Source organism: Neoarius graeffei, chromosome 19 (assembly GCF_027579695.1).
Source record: "Neoarius graeffei isolate fNeoGra1 chromosome 19, fNeoGra1.pri, whole genome shotgun sequence".
Classification (NCBI taxonomy): Eukaryota; Metazoa; Chordata; class Actinopteri; order Siluriformes; family Ariidae; genus Neoarius; species Neoarius graeffei.
Window position 1 is genome coordinate 45,981,760 of NC_083587.1, and position 13,881 is coordinate 45,995,640.

Genomic DNA, 13,881 nt, shown 5'->3' on the forward strand with positions numbered 1-13,881 from the left:
CCTTCCAAAAATGCTAAGTAAACGTTTTATGAAAAACTTCACCAACTCAACATTTAAATGACATTTTAATCCATTTATGCAGAGACATACACGCCCCCGTGTAAAAATAATAATGGATTAAAATGAGCACATTAATATTCATAGGTGATTTGTGATTTTTACAGGCAGAAATGTTGTCAGAACTGCTGTCACAGAAAATTAAGACACAGAGACACAGACAACCATTCACACTCACATTCACACCTACGGTCAATTTAGAGCCACCAATTAACCGAACCTGGATGTCTTTGGACTGTCGGGGAAACCCACGCAGACATGTGAAGAACATGCAAACTCCACACAGAAAGGCCCTTTTTGGCCACTGGGCTCGAACCCAGGACCTTCTTGCTGTGAGGAGACAGTGCTAATCACTACACCACCATGCTGCCTCATCCATTATCTTTAGTCACTTATCCTGTTCTACAGGGTCGCAGGCAAGCTGCAGCCTATCCAAGCTGACTATAGGTGAGACGCGGGGTACACTTTGGACAAGTCGCCAGATCATTGCAGGGCTGACATATAGAAACAAACAACCATTCACACTCACATTCACACCTACGGTCAATTTAGAGCCACCAATTAACCGAACCTGGATGTCTTTGGACTGTCGGGGAAACCGGATGAAACCCATGCAGACATGGGGAGAACATGCAAACTCCACACAGAAAGGCCCTCGTCGGCCACTGGGCTTGAACCCAGGACCTTCTTCCTGTGAGGTGACAGTGCTAACCACTACACCACCGTGCCACCTCATCCATTATCTCTAGCCGCTTATCTTGCTCTACAGGGTCGCAGGCAAGCTGGAGCCTATCCAAGCTGACTATAGGTGAGAGGTGGGGTACACCCTGGACAAGTCGCCAGATCATCGCAAGGCTGACACATAGAAACAAACAACCATTCACACTCACATCTATGGTCAATTTAGAGCCACCAATTAACCGAACCTGGATGTCTTTGGACTGTCGGGGAAACCGGACAAAACCCACGCAGACATGTGGAGAACATGCAAACTCCATACAGAAAGGCCCTTGTCGGCCACTGGGCTCGAACCCAAGACCTTCTTGCTGTGAGGAGACAGTGCTAACCACTACACCACCGTGCCACCTCATCCTTCCATCCATCCATTATCTCTAGCCGCTTATCCTGTTCTATAGGGTCGCAGGCAAGCTGGAGCCTATCCAAGCTGACTATAGGTGAGACGCGGGGTACACCTTGGACAAGTCGCCAGATCATCGCAGGGCTGACATATAGAAACAAACAACCATTCACACTCACATTCACACCTACGGTCAATTTAGAGTCACCAATTAACCGAACCTGGATGTCTTTGGACTGTCGGGGAAACCCATGCAGACATGTGGAGAACATGCAAACTCCACACAGAAAGGCCCTTTTTGGCCACTGGGCTCAAACCCAGGACCTGCTTGCTGTGAGGAGACAGTGCTAATCACTACACCACCATGCTGCCTCATCCATCCATCCATCCATCCATCCATCCATCCATTATCTGTAGTCATTTATCCTGTTCTACAGGGTCGCAGGCAAGCTGCAGCCTATCCAAGCTGACTATGGGCGAAAGGCGGGGTACACCCTGTACAAGTCGCCAGATCATCGCAGGGCTGACATATAGAAACAAACAACCATTCACACTCACATTCACACCTACGGTCAATTTAGAGTCACCAATTAACCGAACCTGGATGTCTTTGGACTGTCAGGGAAACCCACACAGACATGTGGAGAACATGCAAACTCCACACAGAAAGGCCCTTTTTGGCCACTGGGCTCGAACCCAGGACCTTCTTGCTGTGAGGAGACAGTGCTAATCACTACACCACCATGCCGCCTCATCCATCCATCCATCCATCCATCCATCCATTATCTGTAGTCACTTATCCTGTTCTACAGGGTCGCAGGCAAGCTGCAGCCTATCCCAGCTGACTACGGGCGAAAGCCGGGGTACACCCTGGACAAGTCGCCAGATCATCGCAGGGCTGACACATAGAAACAAACAACCATTCACACTCACATTCACACCTACGGTCAATTTAGAGCCACCAATTAACCGAACCTGGATGTCTTTGGACTGTCAGGGAAACCCACGCAGACATGTGAAGAACATGCAAACTCCACACAGAAAGGCCCTTTTTGGCCACTGGGCTCGAACCCAGGACCTTCTTGCTGTGAGGAGACAGTGCTAATCACTACACCACCATGCCGCCTCATCGATCCATCCATTATCTGTAGTCACTTATCCTGTTCTACAGGGTCGCAGGCAAGCTGGAGCCTATTCAAGCTGACTATAGGTGAGACGCGGGGTACACCTTGGACAAGTTGCCAGATCATCGCAGGGCTGACACATAGACACAGACAACCATTCACACTCACATTCACACCTATGGTCAATTTAGAGCCACCAATTAACCGAACCTGGATGTCTTTGGACTGTCGGGGAAACCCACGCAGACATGTGAAGAACATGCAAACTCCACACAGAAAGGCCCTTTTTGGCCACTGGGCTCGAACCCAGGACCTTCTTGCTGTGAGGAGACAGTGCTAATCACTACACCACCATGCCGCCTCATCCATCCATCCATCCATTATCTGTAGTCACTTATCCTGTTCTACAGGGTCGCAGGCAAGCTGGAGCCTATCCCAGCTGACTATGGGCAAAAGGCGGGGTACACCCTGGACAAGTCGCCAGATCATCGCAGGGCTGACACATAGAAACAAACAACCATTCACACTCACATTCACACCTACGGTCAATTTAGAGCCACCAATTAACCGAACCTGGATGTCTTTGGACTGTCGGGGAAACCCACGCAGACATGTGAAGAACATGCAAACTCCACACAGAAAGGCCCTTTTCGGCCACTGGGCTCGAACCCAGGACCTGCTTGCTGTGAGGAGACAGTGCTAATCACTACACCACCATGCTGCCTCATCCATTATCTGTAGTCACTTATCCTGTTCTACAGGGTCGCAGGCAAGCTGGAGCCTATCCCAACTGACTGTGGGCGAGAGGCACAGAGACAAACGATTCACACTCACATTCACACCTATGGTCAATTTAGAGCCACCAATTAACCGAACCTGGATGTCTTTGGACTGTCGGGGAAACCCACGCAGACATGTGGAGAACATGCAAACTCCACACAGAAAGGCCCTTTTTGGCCACTGGGCTCGAACCCAGGACATGCTTGCTGTGAGGAGACAGTGCTAATCACTACACCACCATGCCGCCTCATCCATCCATCCATTATCTGTAGTCACTTATCCTGTTCTACAGGGTCGCAGGCAAGCTGGAGCCTATCCAAGCTGACTACGGGCGAAAGGTGGGGTACACCCTGGACAAGTCGCCAGATCATCGCAGGGCTAACACATAGAAACAAACAACCATTCACACTCACATTCACACCTACGGTCAATTTAGAGTCACCAATTAACCGAACCTGGATGTCTTTGGACTGTCGGGGAAACCCACACAGACATGTGAAGAACATGCAAACTCCACACAGAAAGGCCCTTTTTGGCCACTGGGCTCGAACCCAGGACCTTCTTGCTGTGAGGAGACAGTGCTAATCACTACACCACCATGCTGCCTCATCCATTATCTGTAGTCACTTATCCTGTTCTACAGGGTCGCAGGCAAGCTGGAGCCTATCCCAGCTGACTACGGGCGAAAGGCGGGGTACACCCTGGACAAGTCGCCAGATCATCGCAGGGCTGACATATAGAAACAAACAACGATTTAAACTCACATTCACACCTACGGTCAATTTAGAGCCACCAATTAACCGAACCTGGATGTCTTTGGACTGTCGGGGAAACCCACGCAGACATGTGGAGAACATGCAAACTCCACACAGAAAGGCCCTTTTTGGCCACTGGGCTCGAACCCAGGACATTCTTGCTGTGAGGAGACAGTGCTAATCACTACACCACCATGCTGCCTCATCCATTATCTGTAGTCACTTATCCTGTTCTACAGGGTCGCAGGCAAGCTGGAGCCTATCCCAACTGACTGTGGGCGAGAGGCACAGAGACAAACGATTCACACTCACATTCACACCTATGGTCAATTTAGAGCCACCAATTAACCGAACCTGGATGTCTTTGGACTGTCGGGGAAACCCACGCAGACATGTGGAGAACATGCAAACTCCACACAGAAAGGCCCTTTTTGGCCACTGGGCTCGAACCCAGGACATGCTTGCTGTGAGGAGACAGTGCTAATCACTACACCACCATGCCGCCTCATCCATCCATCCATCCATTATCTGTAGTCACTTATCCTGTTCTACAGGGTCGCAGGCAAGCTGGAGCCTATCCCAGCTGACTACGGGCGAAAGGCGGGGTACACCCTGGACAAGTCGCCAGATCATCGCAGGGCTGACACATAGAAACAAACAACCATTCACACTCACATTCACACCTACGGTCAATTTAGAGCCACCAATTAACCGAACCTGGATGTCTTTGGACTGTCAGGGAAACCCACACAGACATGTGAAGAACATGCAAACTCCACACAGAAAGGCCCTTTTTGGCCACTGGGCTCGAACCCAGGACCTTCTTGCTGTGAGGAGACAGTGCTAATCACTACACCACCATGCTGCCTCATCCATTATCTGTAGTCACTTATACTGTTCTACAGGGTCGCAGGCAAGCTGCAGCCTATCCAAGCTGACTATAGGTGAGACGCGGGGTACACCTTGGACAAGTCGCCAGATCATCGCAGGGCTGACATATAGAAACAAACAACCATTCACACTCACATTCACACCTACGGTCAATTTAGAGCCACCAATTAACCGAACCTGGATGTCTTTGGACTGTCGGGGAAACCCACGCAGACATGTGGAGAACATGCAAACTCCACACAGAAAGGCCCTTTTTGGCCACTGGGCTCGAACCCAGGACCTTCTTGCTGTGAGGAGACAGTGCTAATCACTACACCACCATGCCGCCTCATCCATCCATCCATTATCTGTAGTCACTTATCCTGTTCTACAGGGTCGCAGGCAAGCTGGAGCCTATCCCAGCTGACTATGGGCGAAAGGCGGGGTACACCCTGGACAAGTCGCCAGATCATCGCAGGGCTAACACATAGAAACAAACAACCATTCACACTCACATTCACACCTACGGTCAATTTAGAGCCACCAATTAACCGAACCTGGATGTCTTTGGACTGTGGGGGAAACCCACACAGACATGTGGAGAACATGCAAACTCCACACAGGACTTTCTTGCTGTGAAGCGACAGTGCCTCATAAGCATTATTAACAAAAGGCTTGACTGAACAGACATGATTCCAGAGTTTGTTAGTTGAATGAATGCCAAATCTGATTGGCTGCGCTGCCGGTATGCAGCGGTGTAATCTTTCATTCTGTGAAGTTTCTCCTTTAGACGGAACCGTTATCTGTGATTTCTCTTCCGGGTTGCGTCGGTGGGCGGGGACAGAGTTTCCTCCGACTCCTCCTGCTCTTCCAGCAGGCAGCGCAGCGGCTCTTCAGCGCGAGCCGTGTAGCGCGCGCTCAAGCCCGGCTCGTTTATTTCGCAATTCGTGCGGAGAGGAGTTGAGAATTTGGACGACGCCATTTTATGAAGTCGAATATTCACGACGGGTGGGTCATTGTGCGCGAAAAATCTTTCTCGAACTCATATTTTTAAGGTCTCGTGTGTGTTTTTTTTCCTCTCAGAACGAGAGAGCTCCTCATCTTCACCGGGACGCGACAAGGCTAACGGCCCTGAGCGGCTTTTACCTCAGTGAGGCTGCTGGAAACGCGGCGCTTTAAATTAACCCACACAGATAACGGATAACGGAAAGAACAGACCGGTTTCTCGAGTTTTTCTAGTGTTTTTGTTTGTTTATTTGTTTGTTTGTTTGTTTTTCCTGGTGAAGTGAAGGACATTTTGGTCGCACGCCGCTGTCACGAGGAGGAAAATGCCACTTAGTCAACATCTCTAAGGTTCCTGAGAGGAAAACAGCCCCGGTGCGGAGCGCCAAGCCTTCACTTTTAAAGGTAACTCACCGCTTTAACACACGGTTTGCTTGGTTTTCATTTCTCCACCCCGTCGTGAGGAACTTGTAATCCAAGCTTCCTTCACAAAACCGCTTCTCTTTTCACTGGAAAAGATATAAAATAAGCTTCCCGCCTAATTTCAGTACCTCAGAACTCACTCTTAGCTCGAGTATCAGATCAGATGTTCATTTACATTGAGGTCTAAGGACTATTTAATGGTGTTGTCAGTGTTTAACCAGGTGATGGCAGTTAAAGAGCTTCCTGTTAGCTTCCTAATAGCCTTAAGAGATTGTCTGTCTTTAGTGACCTACAGTATCTTTTTCTCAAGAAGACTCTCTGAGAAAGAGTTTCTTCGTGAACAAACTGAAATGCCTAATAAGGAGAAAGCAAGCACTGGCATCAGGATTATGACGTCATCAGCTGGTCAGTAACGCCAGATTATCAATCTCAGGATCAGATTACTCAATATTTTTACTCTTCAGAGCAGTCCCCAGGACGGCATGGTGGTGTCGTGGTTAGCACTGTTGCCTCACAGCAAGAAGGTCCTGGGTTCGAGCCCAGCGGCTGACGAGGGCCTTTTTGTATGGAGTTTGCATGCTGTCCGTGTTGGTTTCCTCCGGATGCTCTGGTTTTTTTTTTTTTTTTTTTAAGAGAGAAACCTTTCTTCGTCATATGCACATTTCAAGCACAGTGAAATTCATCCTCTGCATTTAACCCATCTGAAGCAGTGAACACACGCACACACTCGGAGCAGTGGGCAGCCACACCAGAGCGCCCGGTGAGCAGTCAGGGTTTCGGTACCTTGCTCAAGGGCACCTCAGCCCAAGGCCGCCCCACGTCAACCTAACTGCATGTCTTTGGATTGTGGGGGAAACCCACACAGACACGGAGAGAACATGCAAACCCCACACAGAAAGGCCCTCGCCGGGTTTGAACCCGGAACCTTCTACCTGTAGTGGTGCTAACCACTACACCACCGTGCCGCTGGTTTCCCCCCAAAGGCTTCCTAATAGCCTTAAGAGATTGTCTGTCTTTAGTGACCTACAGTATCTTTTTCTCAAGAAGACTCTCTGAGAAAGAGTTTCTTCGTGAACAAACTGAAATGCCTAATAAGGAGAAAGCAAGCACTGGCATCAGGATTATGACGTCATCAGCTGGTCAGTAACGCCAGATTATCAATCTCAGGATCAGATTACTCAATATTTTTACACGTCAGAGCGGTCCCCAGGACGGCATGGTGGTGTCGTGGTTAGCACTGTTGCCTCACAGCAAGAAGGTCCTGGGTTCGAGCCCAGCGGCTGACGAGGGCCTTTTTGTATGGAGTTTGCATGCTGTCCGTGTTGGTTTCCTCTGGGTGCTCTGGTTTTTTTTTTTTTTAAGAGAGAAACCTTTCTTCGTCATATGCACATTTCAAGCACAGTGAAATTCATCCTCTGCATTTAACCCATCTGAAGCAGTGAACACACGCACACACTCGGAGCAGTGGGCAGCCACACCAGAGTGCCCGGGGAGCAGTCAGGGTTTCGGTACGTTGCTCAAGGGCACCTCAGCCCAAGGCCGCCCCACGTCAACCTAACTGCATGTCTTTGGATTGTGGGGGAAACCCACACAGACACGGGGAGAACATGCAAACTCCACACAGAAAGGCCCTCGCCGGCCGCTGGGTTTGAACCCGGAACCTTCTACCTGTAGTGGTGCTAACCACTACACCACCGTGCCGCTGGTTTCCCCCCAAAGGCTTCCTAATAGCCTTAAGAGATTGTCTGTCTTTAGTGACCTACAGTATCTTTTTCTCAAGAAGACTCTCTGAGAAAGAGTTTCTTCGTGAACAAACTGAAATGCCTAATAAGGAGAAAGCAAGCACTGACATCAGGATTATGACGTCATCAGCTGGTCAGTAACGTCAGATTATCAATCTCAGGATCAGATTACTCAATATTTTTACTCTTCAGAGCGGTCCCCAGGACGGCATGGTGGTGTCGTGGTTAGCACTGTTGCCTCACAGCAAGAAGGTCCTGGGTTCGAGCCCAGCGGCTGACGAGGGCCTTTTTGTATGGAGTTTGCCTGCTGTCCGTGTTGGTTTCCTCCGGGTGCTCTGGTTTTTTTTTTTTTAAAGAGAGAAACCTTTCTTCGTCATATGCACATTTCAAGCACAGTGAAATTCATCCTCTGCATTTAACCTATCTGAAGCAGTGAACACACTCGGAGCAGTGGGCAGCCACACCAGAGCGCCCGGGGAGCAGTCAGGGTTCCGGTACCTTGCTCAAGGGCACCTCAGCCCAAGGCCGCCCCACGTCAACCTAACTGCATGTCTTTGGATTGTGGGGGAAACCCACACATACCCCTTTTCCACCAAATCAGTTCCATGGCTGGCTTGGAGCCAGTGCTGGTTCACAACTCGTTCAACTTGCGAGCCAGCTGAGAACCAGTTTGCTTTTCCATAGCTCGCGGAGCTACGTCAGTTACGTCGCTGTATACGTCAGTTACGTCGCTGTATACGTCATTACGTTGCTGTATACGTCAGTTACGTCGCTACGTTTGCATAAACCTTGGCGCGAATATTGAAGCAAAAACAGCACGGAAGCAGCAGCAGCAACAACAACAACAATAATAATGGATGACTTCGCGTTTGTACAGCTGCTGCTTCTCGTCGCTTAAAAATGGCGATCTTTCGCAGTCTTGTTATTGTTGTTGGTCTTAACAACTCCGCCCCCCCGCTGACATAAGCGGTTCTTTCCTCTGGCCCATCAGAGAGTTGGTGCTAGCCTGGAACCGGTTTTTCTGGCCCCAGAGCCAGTTCTTTGTCAGTGGAAACGGAGAACCCGGTTCCAAACTAAGCACTGGCCCTGAACCAGCCCTGGAACTGCTTTGGTGGAAAAGGGGCAACAGACACAGGGAGAACATGCAAACCCCACACAGAAAGGCCCTTGCTGGCCGCTGGGTTTGAACCCGGAACCTTCTACCTGTAGTGGTGCTAACCACTACACCACCATGCCGCTGGTTTCCCCCCAAAGGCTTCCTAATAGCCTTAAGAGATTGTCTGTCTTTAGTGACCTACAGTATCTTTTTCTGAAGAAGACTCTCTGAGAAAGAGTTTCTTCGTGAACAAACTGAAATGCCTAATAAGGAGAAAGTAAGCACTGACATCAGGATTATGACGTCATCAGCTGGTCAGTAACGCCAGATTATCAATCTCAGGATCAGATTACTCAATATTTTTACTCATCAGAGCGGTCCCCAGGACGGCATGGTGGTGTCGTGGTTAGCACTGTTGCCTCACAGCAAGAAGGTCCTGGGTTCGAGCCCAGCGGCCGACGAGGGCCATTTTGTATGGAGTTTGCATGCTGTCCGTGTTGGTTTCCTCTGGGTGCTCTGGTTTTTTTGTTTTTTTTTTTTAAGAGAGAAACCTTTATTCGTCATATGCACACTTCAAGCACAGTGAAATTCATCCTCTGCATTTAACCCATCTGAAGCAGTGAACCACACTCGGAGCAGTGGGCAGCCACACCAGAGCGCCCGGGGAGCAGTCAGGGTTTCGGTACCTTGCTCAAGGGCACCTCAGCCCAAGGCTGCCCCACGTCAACCTAACTGCATGTCTTTGGATTGTGGGGGAAACCCACACATACCCCTTTTCCACCAAATCAGTTCCATGGCTGGTTCGGAGCCAGTGCTGGTTCACAACTCGTTCAACTTGCGAGCCAGCTGAGAGCCAGTTTGTTTTTCCATAGCTCGCGGAGCTACGTCAGTTACGTCGCTGTATACGTCAGTTACGTCGCTGTATACGTCAGTTACGTCGCTACGTTTGCATAAACCTTGGCGCGAATATTGAAGCAAAAACAACACGGAAGCAGCAGCAGCAACAACAACAATAATAATAATGGATGACTTCGCGTTTGTAAAGCTGCTGCTTCTTGTCGCTTAAAAATGGCGATCTTTCGCGGTCTTATTGTTGTTGGTCTTAACAACTCCGCCCCCCCGCTGACGTAAGCGGTTCTTTCCTCTGGCCCAGCAGAGAGTTGGTGCTAGCCTGGAACCGGTTTTTCTGGCCCCAGAGCCAGTTCTTTGTCAGTGGAAACGGAGAACCCGGTTCCAAACTAAGCACTGGCCCCGAACCAGCCCTGGAACTGCTTTGGTGGAAAAGGGGCAACAGACACGGGGAGAACATGCAAACTCCACACAGAAAGGCCCTTGCCAGCCGCTGGGTTCAAACCCGGAACCTTCTACCTGTAGTGGTGCTAACCACTACACCACCGTGCCGCTGGTTTCCCCCCAAAGGCTTCCTAATAGCCTTAAGAGATTGTCTGTCTTTAGTGACCTACAGTATCTTTTTCTCAAGAAGACTCTCTGAGAAAGAGTTTCCTCGTGAACAAACTGAAATGCCTAATAAGGAGAAAGCAAGCACTGGCATCAGGATTATGACGTCATCAGCTGGTCAGTAACGCCAGATTATCAATCTCAGGATCAGATTACTCAATATTTTTACACATCAGAGCGGTCCCCAGGACGGCATGGTGGTGTCGTGGTTAGCACTGTTGCCTCACAGCAAGAAGGTCCTGGGTTCGAGCCCAGTGGCCGATGAGGGCCTTTTTGTATGGAGCTTGCATGCTGTCCATGTTGGTTTCCTCCGGGTGCTCTGGTTTCCCCCAAAGGCTTCCTAATAGCCTTAAAAGATTGTCTTTAGTGATCTACAGTATCTTTCTCAAGAAGACTCTCTGAGGACAGGTTCAAGAGTTTCCTCATAAACAAAAAAGAAGAAAAGAAAGTAAGCACAGCTTTATTCATCACACACTTGTGAAATTTCCTCTCTGCATTTAACCCATCTGAAGCAGTGAGAACACACACGTGTGAGAAATGAGCGCGCACACATACTCAGAGCAGTGGGCAGCCATGCTAACAGCACCCGGGGAGCAGTTGGGAGTTAGGTGCCTCACTCAAGGGCACCTCAGCCCAAGCCATATTAACCTAACCTGCATGTCTTTGGATTGTAGGGGAAACCGGAGCACCCGGGGGAAACCCACGCAGATACGGGGAGAACATGCAAACTCCACACAGAAGGGCCCTTGCCAGCTGCTGGGTTCGAACCCAGAACCTTCTTGCTGTGAGGCGACCATGCTAACCACTACACAACTGTGCCGCCCCAAACAAACAAACTGGAATGCCTAATAAGGAGAAAGCAAGCACTGACATTAAAATGCCTGGCTTCAGGATTATGACGACATCAAGGCGACACTGCTGGTCAGTAATGCCAGATTATCCATATCAGGATCAGATTACTCAATATTTTTACTTTTCAGAGTGGTCCCCAGGACGGCATGGTGGTGTCGTGCTGAGCACTGTCGCCTCACAGTAAGAAGGTCCTGGGTTCGAGCCCAGCGGCCGACGAGGGCCTTTCTGTATGGAGTTTGCATGTTCTCCCTGTGTCTGTGTGGGTTTCCTCCGGGTGCTCTGGTTTCCCGTACAATCCAAAGACATGCAGGTTAGGTTAATTGGTGGCTCTAAATTGACCGTAGGTGTGAGTGTGAATGGTTGTTTGTGTCAGCCCTGTGTACCCCACCTCTTGCCCATAGTCAGCTGGGATAGGCTCCAGCTTGCCTGTGACTCTTTAGGACAGGATAAGCGGCGACAGATAATGGATGGGAGTGGTCCCCATATCAAATTAGGCCATCAAAGTGACATAAATTCTTGGTTGGGAGACCGGCAACAAACACTACAAGTTCGACCCTGACAAATCATTGTTCAGGTTCTTGCGTGTGTCGTCGGGGAGGAGGGTCAGGAAATTGGCGATCAAGGAGCACGTCGTAGGAGTTTTCAAACTAAGAGAGAAAACTAGAAAAATTCTGACGTGCTTGACTTTCATCAGGGTGTTATTGGGCGTCTTAGATGCCACATCGCTGTTCTTTGATTATGTCACGCGAAAAGGTTTGTCCTTTTCATTGGATATTTCTCGATAAAATCATGTCAAAATCTGGCTGAATTAGTGTAGTGTAGTCTAGTCCCAGCGTAAGTCGGCAATCAGGCTCATGGGATGTGACAGCTGCTGCAACGTCTCCTGGATTTGATTACACTTGAAGCTCGGCGTTTTTGAAGATTCAGTATGGTGCTTGATTGATCATGCAGTCGGATGATGCTCTTGCAGCTCGGTAATCACTCACATGTCCATTAGGAGATTACAGAGCGTGTTTGGCTGTCTGGACAGCGCCAGCCAGGATCTGATCTGGACAAATCCAGATTTAATATTAGTAAAAGGTTTGATATTCGTAAAAGAGAATGAGGCTTCCAATATTATTTTTTTCTTCTGTTTAGTTACATAAGCTGTTGATGTGACTGTCACCTGTGTGTTTATTTCACTCATCCAACAACCGGAGGGAATAAAACAGAGGTGTAGTGATGGGACGATTTGGAGAAGGCCATTGATTTGATTTAAAAGGGAATGAATTAAGAGTTGAGACAATTCACAACAAATAGATTATCAATTACAATTGTTCATAAAATGCATTATTGTTATTACTGAAAAAAGTGCAAACATTCATATTTTATAACTGATGTATAAATAGGATTGGAAGGTGATATTTCTGTCATCGTTTACAAATAAACGTTAGACCGACCCCAAATTCAGACCAAACTTAATTACTTATCAGTCTAAATCTAATGCTACTGTATCATTTTTTTATTGTTGTAGCAGATTCAGTGATATTGTAAAATCAAATTGAATCAAAATTGTGTTGGATGGAAGCGTGAGGTTTACACTATGGCTGTCATGAATATCATTTTCAACAGAGGACAGCGGCTCAGTGCATGAAGAGTAGTGGTACTACTATTACTACTAAGGCCATCCTTAAAAAAAAATCCGTTTCCTGTCCACCGGGTGAGCAAAAAAATTTTCGGGAGGGAGGGATTTTTTATATATATATATATATATATATATATATATATATATATATATATATCCCTGTGATGACCTGGCGACTTGTCCAGGGTGTACCCCGCCTTTCGTCCGTAGTCAGCTGGGATAGGCTCCAGCTTGCCTGCGACCCTGTAGAAGGATAAAGCGGCTAGAGGAGATGAGATATATAGATAGATAGATGGATGGATAAGAAATCGTTTGCTTTTTCTTTCAGTACTTTTTTTATTACAAAAGCAGACACATTTAATAAAATGACAGTTTAATCAACTGAAACTTGTACAAAAACTTTAAGTTAGCATTTTAAATGCTGGCTGCAACATTTGCAAAACTTTTACAAAGGTACTTAAAATGTCCGACACACGGACTTTTTGTATTTCTAAATTGACCGTTAGGCCTAGTTCGGATGAAATTACACTATTAAAATGATCACTGAATGATTTGTTTTTCTGAATCTTTACTATTTTGTTGTTCGCTAGAATACCATTTTGTGATTTCATACCGGATCTGCTTCCTTCATGGTGGCTGCCATTTTTTTTTTGTGCCGCACGGCGCATGCGCAGAGCTGATTCAGTTCAGACTGCGCGCGCACTCGGCAGAGGCAGTAGTGTGTCGGAGGGAACAGAAGCAGAGAGAACGCTTATTTTGTGACTCCGGTAAACCAGTCTTCTCTCGTTCAATTACGTGCTGGCATCAAAAGACACCGTTGGTTGTAAATGAAACCAAACTGAGTCGTTGGAGTGTATTTTCATACACAAATGGAGAAATGTTCGCTGAGTGTTTGTGTAGCCCCACTGCAGACCGTTGTCGTTGTTAATTCATAGCATGCTCAGCTGCGTGAATGTGTCATGCACCGAAAATGAGATTTACAAGCCAGGAACGCCTCATGATGCAATACGCAAGAAAAGA

General features: G+C 48.1%; 1 protein-coding gene across 1 annotated transcript in view; it reads left to right on the forward strand.

Moving 5' to 3' along the window:
- Positions 1 to 5,530: 5,530 nt before the first annotated feature.
- Positions 5,531 to 13,881, forward strand: part of galnt1 (UDP-N-acetyl-alpha-D-galactosamine:polypeptide N-acetylgalactosaminyltransferase 1) — a 296,582-nt gene continuing 288,231 nt past the window's right edge. The window contains exons 1-2 of the mRNA XM_060900168.1: positions 5,531 to 5,672; positions 5,951 to 6,071. The gene's annotated coding sequence lies outside the window, so the exon portion shown is untranslated. The remainder of the gene's footprint in view (positions 5,673 to 5,950; positions 6,072 to 13,881) is intronic.